Below are 9,015 nucleotides of genomic sequence, written 5' to 3' on the forward strand. Positions count from 1 at the left end.
GTGGCCCCACCCTATGGACCCCCGGACACCTTTCGGTGGTCCCGATACAATATCGATAACCCCCCCCCCCCAATTATTCCGGCGACTAAAACTGGACTTCCCATATATAAATCTTCACCTTCGGACCATTCCGCAACTCCTCGCGATGTCCGAGATCTCATCCGGGACTCCGAACACCCTTTGGTAACCACATACTATTTCCCATAACAAATCTAGCGTCACCGAACCTTAAGTGTGTAGACCCTACGGGTTCGGGAACCATGCAGACATGACCGAGACATCTCTCCGGCCAATAACCAACATCAGGATATGGATACCCATGTTGGCTCCCACATGTTCCACGATGATCTCATCGGATGAACCACGACGTTGGGGACTCTATCAATCCTGTATACAATTCCCTTTGTCCATCGGTATGTTACTTGCTCGAGATTCGATCGTCGGTATCCCCATACCTCGTTCAATCTCGTTACCGGCATCCCGTGGCTAACCCCTTAGTCACATTGAGCTTGTTATGATGATGCATTACCGAGTGGGCCCAGAGATACCTCCGTCATACAGAGTGACAAATCCCAGTCTCGATTCATGCCAACCCAATAGACACTTTCGGAGATACATGTAGTGCACCTTTATAGTCATCGAGTTACGTTGTGACGTTCGGTACACCCAAAGCATTCCTACGGTATCTGGGAGTTGCATAATCTCATGGTGTGATGCCCCAAGACCGACGCTCAAGAAGCCTTCCATGTTTTTCATTGTTCATCATGTGATTTGTTTTGCTTGTTACATATTGAGCTCTACTTAACTTGTAGTGTTGTTTGTGCACTTTGCCATGCCATGTTTCATTAAACCGGACATGCATCATACTTGGTTGTGCATCATGCCATGTTAATGCTTGCTGGTTTACCATGTTGTTTGCTTCTTTCCGGTGTTGCTTCTTCTTGTTAGTTCTGGTAACATTGCGTTTGTGAGGATCCGTTCGACTACGTCCATTTGTCTTCTTCATGGATTCATTCTTCTTCCTAGCGGGATTTCAGGCAAGATGACCATACCCTCGACATCACTTCTATCTTTTCTTGCTAGTTGTTTGCTCTATCGCTATGTCGCGCTACCTACCACTTGTTTATCAAGCCTCCCAAGCTGCCATGATAGCCTCTAACCTTTTTCAACCATCCTAGCAAACCGTTGTTTGGCTAAGTTACCGCTTTTGCTCCGCCCTTCTTATAGCATTGCTAGTTGTAGGTGAAGATGAAGTTTGTTCCATGTTTGTCGTGGTTTTGTCACGGCAGATGTCCTAGAGAAAGGACTTAGTCGTGGAGCCATCGCGACGGGTTAGGTTGAAGGGGTTAAAGCGGACACAGGGACACAAGAGAGTTTATACTAGTTCGGCCCCTTCGATGAAGGTAAAAGCCTACGTCTAGTTGTGATGGAATTGATGGGGTTTCGATGACTAGGGAGCAAACAAGCTTCGCCTATGTCTCGAGTTGTTGTCGGTCGTCTTTGAACCGCCGCCGGGTCATCCCCTTATATACACGGGTGACGCCCGTCGGTTCACAGAGTCCCAACACCGGTCGATATTCGTATCCGGGTTGGTCTCTCCTTATTCCTAACTTACAATACAAGCTTATATACAAATACCGGTTTATAGCTACAAGTCTTGAACCGACTACGGGCCTTAGGCCCTCATCTGCCTTCTTGGGCTTTAGCACTCTTGAACTACTGATGAAGTTGACCCGGCCCAGATAGGCCAGTTTACGCCCAGCAGTAATATCCCCAACATTAGGCCCCAGATTGATTTGAACGGGTTCATGTCAATCCTTTAACAAAAGCTTCATCTTCAACATCTTCTCATAAATTGGTAAACTGCCATGATGTCATCTTTTCTGATTGCTATAAACCAGAGTGACGTCACCTGTCATAACAAAGCTATCCATTATGCTTCTTTGTTTAATAGATCTGCGGAAATCGAGGCGACAGCTCCGCTCCGTGGCCCCTTGATTGTCGCACCTGACACATGTCCTTTTGCCTTATAAATAGGACCAAAGGGTCATTTCCTTTCTCTTTCCCTTCAGCCCCTTCTGCTTTGTCTTCCTCGCATCGCCCAGCTTCAGAGCTCCGCCGCCACCATCGACCTCTGCCTCAACCTTGGCCGCTGCATCAACCTGGGCGCTCCAGAGCATCGCAGCAACCTTCCGCGTCTTCCTCAGCTCTGGTAAATCTTCTATCCTTTCCCCCGCAGATCTGCTCTAGGGTTTCACAGTTCTTCAGTGTTCATCGTTTGCCTCTTGCTCATACGATAGATCTTTAGATGAATCCGCAAATCTTTATTCTGTGCAATGGTAGTTGTTTAACCTTCGCCTTCACTTACACATCTCAAACCATAGATCTATATGTACGTTTTACTCATTGATTCGGTACTTCTCCTCTTGAACCTCTGAATATTTATCTCTTTTCTGAACTTGCTTCAGATCCAACGCTGTAGAGAAATCTTGTGAAATCTGTTTCTGCATACTTATCCATCCGCAATCTCAGCTGTTTCAATGCTTAGATCAGGCGGTTTAACCATGTAGAATTTTTTTCCAAACCGGTATATACCATTAGTCCCCTTGTTGAACCGCCAGATGTTGTTGCTTCATAAAACTCCGGTTCAGATAGATCTGTCTCCGGGTTAACATTGCACATACCAATGTACTTTGATCAATGCATTTTTGAACCGGGATTTTATACCTTGTAGATTTCATCATGGCCAAGCAAGTATATGAGTGCAATTGGGTTCCTTCTCGCGTCACAGAGGCTCAGCTGGACGATTTAGTCCTGATCGGCGCTTTAGGCAGCAAAGATACCATCCATTGAAGGGCTCCTGGCAAAGAATGCCCTCCCACACCTCAAGAAGGAGAGGTCGTTGTTTTCGTAGATCACTTAGCCCGGGGCTTTAAGCCGCCCGGTTCTAAATTTTACCAGGATGTTTTAGCCGATTTCCAACTCCATCCACAAGACACTGGCCCAAACTCTGTTACAAATATGTGTCACTTCCAAGTGCTCTGTGAGGCGTTCTTTCAAGAGGAGCCCACAGTGGAATTGTTCAGAGACCTTTTCCATCTAAACCGCCGTACTGAGTTTACTGACGGCTCCAATACGGAGTTGGGTGGCGTGGCGATCCAGAAAAGGAAAGAGGTCACATACCCTCACGCCAAACTGCACAGCCACCCCAAAGAGTGGAATCAGACTTGGTTCTATTGCAAAGACACCTCCCCTGCTGGTGAGAATCCCTTGCCTGGCTTTCATCCGGAGCGGCTCAGCAATACACACCCTTTTCCGCAAAGATTGACTGCCCAGGAGAGAAGCAAATATGCTCCTCAACTGTCGAAGATCAGAGCCTTTATGGCCAACGGTTTAACAGGGGTTGATCTCGCTCGCTGTTGGATATCATGGAGCATACTGCCCCTTAGTCAGCGCTCCGGTTTGATGTGCGAGTATACTGGCAGTGTTGATGACCCACTGTGACATTCCAAAATCCAACTCACCGATGAAGAAATCACAGAGGCTGTGAATAAGATCCTGAATGAACCGGAACATATCTGTGCTAAAAATGGCCTGCTTCCCTTCTGTGCCACCAACAAACCGCCAGCTGTAAGACTTTGATTTTTCTTTTTGCTGAATCTGTTATTGATATATCTGGTCATTGTTTAATATCAGTGTCTGTGTAATCAGGGCCATGATCCGTTTTGGAGCAAGAAACTACCGCAGGAGAAACCAGAAAAACCAGACAAACCGGAAAGAGCAACCCGGCAAAAGACTAAAGCTGTGAAGAAGACTGCCCACAGGAAAAGAACCACTGCATCCTCTAATCCGGCCCCTGATGATGATGTGGATAATCCGGACCTTGAGGTAGAGCTTGACTCACTTGGCTTATTTTTCATGCGTCTTATTGATGATGATATTGTCAGGATGATGCCGAAGCCAACCACGCTGATCCTGCAGAGGTAATTATTCTCTCTTCTGATTCAGAACCTTTGCCTTCACTAAAAATCCGTCAGGCAAACCGGAAAGTTAAATTTTCTCATCCTCTTGCTTATTTGGATCCCAAATTTCTTATGAAGACCCAACAGCACGAAGCTCGTCGCACAACCCGGCACAGCGGCCAGGTAGTTACCTCCGCCGGTTTACCAAACAGTCTGGTTCGGAAATGCCGTTCAGAGGTCTCTAATTTGCTTGTCAGTGCTTGTCCTAAAGCGGGCTGCTTTCGTCAACCTCTTTATCCATTTGACTCCGATTACCAGGTTACTTCCCACTCATCTTCTGGCGAGTCATCGGCTACTCAGCTGCCACCACTCAAAACGGTGCTTGGGTAAGCTATACTTATCATAATATTTGCAGCACATCGCCTTGGAACATATGCTGTATTTGATTTTGTTATTCCTTTCAGGGCCAAACCTAGGCCAAGCAAGAAGGCTCGCCTGGACAAAGCGGCCGAAGAAGATGCCGTCCTTGAACCGGGCAAGACACCAGATCTTGAAGCGGCTATTCCTGAGGATATACCCAATGATCCACCGCAACAAGACGACGATCTTATTGCTGAAGAGATACCTATTGATGCCTCCAGTCCTATCAATCAGCCCACAAGCTTCATCCGGATTGAGAAATCCACCGGTCCAGCAAAGCCTACTGACAAGCCAACAGCCCCAGTGCAAACCGGCGATACCAAGGATGATGAGGTTGTCATTACTGGCACTGGCCATACCGAGCCAAGCAATCCTGTCGCTTTTTCCAAACATTCTGCCAAGGAAGAATTTGCTGCCTTTGGCAAAGGCAAGTGGAATGCTGATCTGGCGACTTACGCTGCTCTGTACGCCCAAGATATCCATTCCGGCTACCTGAACCGGCTGTATACCAGTCGTGACTATGAAGCCGGTCTAGTTAATATGATGAAAGATAAATATGAGGTAACTTCCATATGCTCTTTCCTGCTTGTATGCTTCAATTCTTGCTGACTCTCCTAGCCCCCAAGGGCCGGTTTGTAATCTTCTTTCAAACCGGGACTTACTAATATAAATCTTAATGCTTTGAAATTCGCTGATGTAGCCCCCAAGGGCTGGTTCAACTTAGCGTAGTTAAACCGGTACTTTAAGTAATTGAGATTGCCGCATCAGAATATATACGAGCAAATAGCCATTAGCCCCCAAGTGCCAAGTTGAATACTTGTATTGATCTTGGGACTTTGTAAGTAATTGAAAGATGAAGATCGAATATGCATTAGCCCCCAAGTGCCAAGTGCATAATTTGTTATGTAGTTGGTACTTCAATCCTTGTACCGTTTTTGCTGGAGCATATAACTGTCTGCATGCAGGCTGAGCTGAAAACGAAAGAAAGCCAAGTCGCCGATCTCCAAGAAAACCTGAAAACCCAACAAGCTGAAACCTCCAAAGCAAAAGAGGAATTAGCCAGCGCTTTAAGCGCCATGGAACAGCTTAAGGAGAGCTTCAAGAAGAAGCGGGCGGATTGGGCTACTGAAAAGTCCGCTTTAATCAAATGAGCAGAGGATGCCGAGGCTGCACTAAAACTGGTGGCGAATGAACTGACCAGCATAAAGCGGCACGTGCATGCCATGACCACTGCTATCTTTGGTAAGCTAGTTTGACTTTGGAATTGACTCGGCCTTCTTACAGAGCTGACGGTTTAACCCTTTATGATATTTCAGGGACACGCATTGGTCACTTGGGGTCAGATGTGCGGAAGAAGTTGAAAGCCGCCTATACGTTGGTCGAACAACTTTACACTGGCGCACAACGGATCATCTGTACCGCATCCCACAACAAACCGGCACCCACTTTGATTCAAGACACTCTGATGAAACTGTCGGTGCTTCCTGCCCGGGTTGAAGAGCTGAAGAAATCTGCTGCTCGAACCGGTGCGATCAATGCCTTGATCCGGGCAAAAGCCTGGGTGCCGGATTTTGATCCTATTGAAGCGGCTCAGGGCTATCCCAGCTTGAAGGAAGACGGGTCAGAGTTTGGTGAAGCGGATCTGCGAGCAATAAACCGGGAGGTGCGTCCGCTAGCTTGTCAATTGGCTGAAGAAGCAGACTTGTCTCATTATCAAGCCCAATATGACAATCAGAACAAGCGAATAGCTGCACCAATTCATGAATCGGAAAATCTTATCCCTCCAATCCGTAAGCATACTTACGCTCCCGATATTGACCCGTCATTGCTGATCCATGATGAAGCTGTTTTTCAAGCATTAATGGGAATCGACTGGACAACTGTTGATTTCCAGCCGCTGGGTAGAGAAACTGAAGCTGAAGCGGCGCAGGATGACCCGCAACCATCAGGCCAGGCTGGTGACCAAGCTTGAACTGAAAGCCGGTTTAAAACTGCTTCTCCTTTGCAAAAAACAATGATCTTATTGTGGGCACCGTGTTGCCTTGTAATAGACTAGCTGATACTTTTGATGTTGATATGCCTTCGTGCATAATTTTCTCTTCCTTTGGGTGATGAACTTGCCAAAGTACTTTCTGCAATAAAAAATCTTCAAGTGCCGCCGCGGTTGTACTGTCAGGCGGAATATGATGTCTGCATACATGAAATCAAAACATCCGAATTTTTTTAAGTATATGACCAAATTTTTGAGATACATAATACCTGCCATCGTTGAGCGTGAAGTTGGCTCGGCCAATCTTGAAGCGGAGTTTTATAAACCCACACTGTTGGAGGAGATAGCAGCTCCCATATATATATGACGCCGGTTTACCATGTAAACCGTACCGGGTTATAATAAACACCGTGTTACTCCATAAGAGGATGTTAACAAAAAAGATCAAACCAGGCAAATAGTCTCCGGATTGAAGTGAACCGTGTTCCGTCAATTGACAGTATGAACCGGTTGAAAACTTTGTCGGTTTAAAAAACGCAATAAAAAGAAAGAAGTACCTTGCAAAGAAAAGTGTGAAGCAAATGGAATGACAAAACCGTTTGCAAAAAAGGTTTATTTGAGCTGATCAGATGGCGTTACCATGGCTGAACACGACCAAGCTCCCGTTAGGTGTAACTATGGTTCTATTCAGCCATGTCCCCAAATGAAACCGTGGCATTTATGCCGATCAAGTGGCATGGCAATGGTTCGGGTTCGACCAAGCCCCCAAGTGATTCTGTGGCCTTAGGCCGATCAAGAGGCATGACTGGTTCAGACGTGACCAAGTCCCCAAGTGATCTGGTGGCTCTCGCCTATCAAGAGGTATGGTATTGGTTCGGACACGACCAATCGCCCAAGTGATATAACATGATGCTTTTAAAAAGCTAACTCAAGGGGTAAACCGGAGGCCGCTTTAGAACAACTCCGTGTAACCACACATGATGTAAAAGAACAAATACCCCGCTTTAGCTGAGGTTCCGGTTATTATATTTAATCATAATATATACATCGTCGTAATATGTACATAAGTAGAGCCAATGGCTCAGGTATAGTAAGGCCGAAGATGAGCTATGTTCCACGGCCTGTTGGTATCCTCCTCTGATGCACGTGAGTCCTTATGCTCTCGAATATCGATCAGATAGTATGACCCGTTGTGCAGATTCTTGTTGACCACGAAAGGCCCCTCCCAAGGTGGGGATAGCTTATGCATATCAGTCTGATCTTGGATGAGCCGAAGCACCAAATCTCCTTCCTGAAAGGTTCTAGTTCTGACTCGGCGACTGTGATAACGATGAAGATCCTGTTGGTAAATCGCCGATTGGGCGGCTGCTATGTCACACTCTTCATCTAACCGGTCCAAAGCATCTTGCCGTGCTGTCTCGTTGTCCGCTTCAATATAAGCCGTCACACGAGGTGAATCATGATGGATATCACTAGTGGAACCGCCTCCGCTCCATAAACCATGAAGAACGATGTGTATCCTGTTGATCTGTTGGGTGTTGTATTGATGCTCCATAACACAGATGGTAATTCTTGTACCCAACAACCCGGCGTTCTCTGCAAATGAACCATGAGCCGGGGCTTGATGCCTCTCAAGATCTCTTGATTAGCCCTTTCTGCTTGACCATTGGACTGTGGGTTTGCCACTGATGAAACATCGAGCCGGATATGCTCCCGTTCGCAGAACTCCTTCATGGCACCTTTGGACAAATTGGTACCATTATCTGTGATGATACTGTGTGGAAAGCCAAACCAGAAAATCACTTTTTTGATGAACTGAACTGCCGTGGCCGCATCACACTTACTAACAGGTTCTGCCTCCACCCACTTTGTAAACTTGTCAACCGCCGCCAGGAGGTGGGTCTTCTTATCTTTGGACCTTTTGAAAGGCCCAACCATATCCAACCCCCAAGTCGCAAACGGCCAAGTAATTGGAATCATTCTCAATTCTTGAGCCGGTACATGAGCACGTCTTGAAAACCTTTGGCAACCATCACATCGTCTGACCAGATCCTCCGCATCAGCATGAGCAGTTAACCAATAGAAGCCGTGGCGAAACGCTTTAGCCACCAGAGACTTTGAACCAGCGTGGTGACCACAATCTCCTTCATGGATCTCACGCAGAATTTCACGGCCTTCTTCAGGAGACACACATCATTGAAATGCTCCTGACACACTGCAATGATGCAACTCGCCGTTGATAATAGTCATGGACTTGGATCGCCGGATTATTTGTCGGGCCAGAGTCTCATCCTCTGGTAACTCGCCCCGGTTCTTGTACGCCAGGTAAGGAAGCGTCCAATCCGGAATAACATGAAGAGCTGCCACCAATTGAGCCTCTGGATCAGGAATAGCCAAATCCGCTTCACCAGGGATCTTGACCGACGGGTTGTGCAGCACATCCAGAAAAACATTGGGCGGGACCGGTTGCGCTGAGAGCCCAGCCGGCTTAAAGCGTCCGCCGCTTCATTTTTCCGCCGGTCCACGTGGTCCACCTGATAGCCTTTAAAATGACCTGCAACAATATCCACCTCACGACAATATGCTGCCATGAGTGGGTCCTTGGAGTCCCAAGTGTCGGACACTTGCTGAGCCACGAGGTCC

This window comes from Triticum urartu, chromosome 2 (assembly GCF_003073215.2).
Source record: "Triticum urartu cultivar G1812 chromosome 2, Tu2.1, whole genome shotgun sequence".
In the NCBI taxonomy this organism is placed as follows: domain Eukaryota; kingdom Viridiplantae; phylum Streptophyta; class Magnoliopsida; order Poales; family Poaceae; genus Triticum; species Triticum urartu.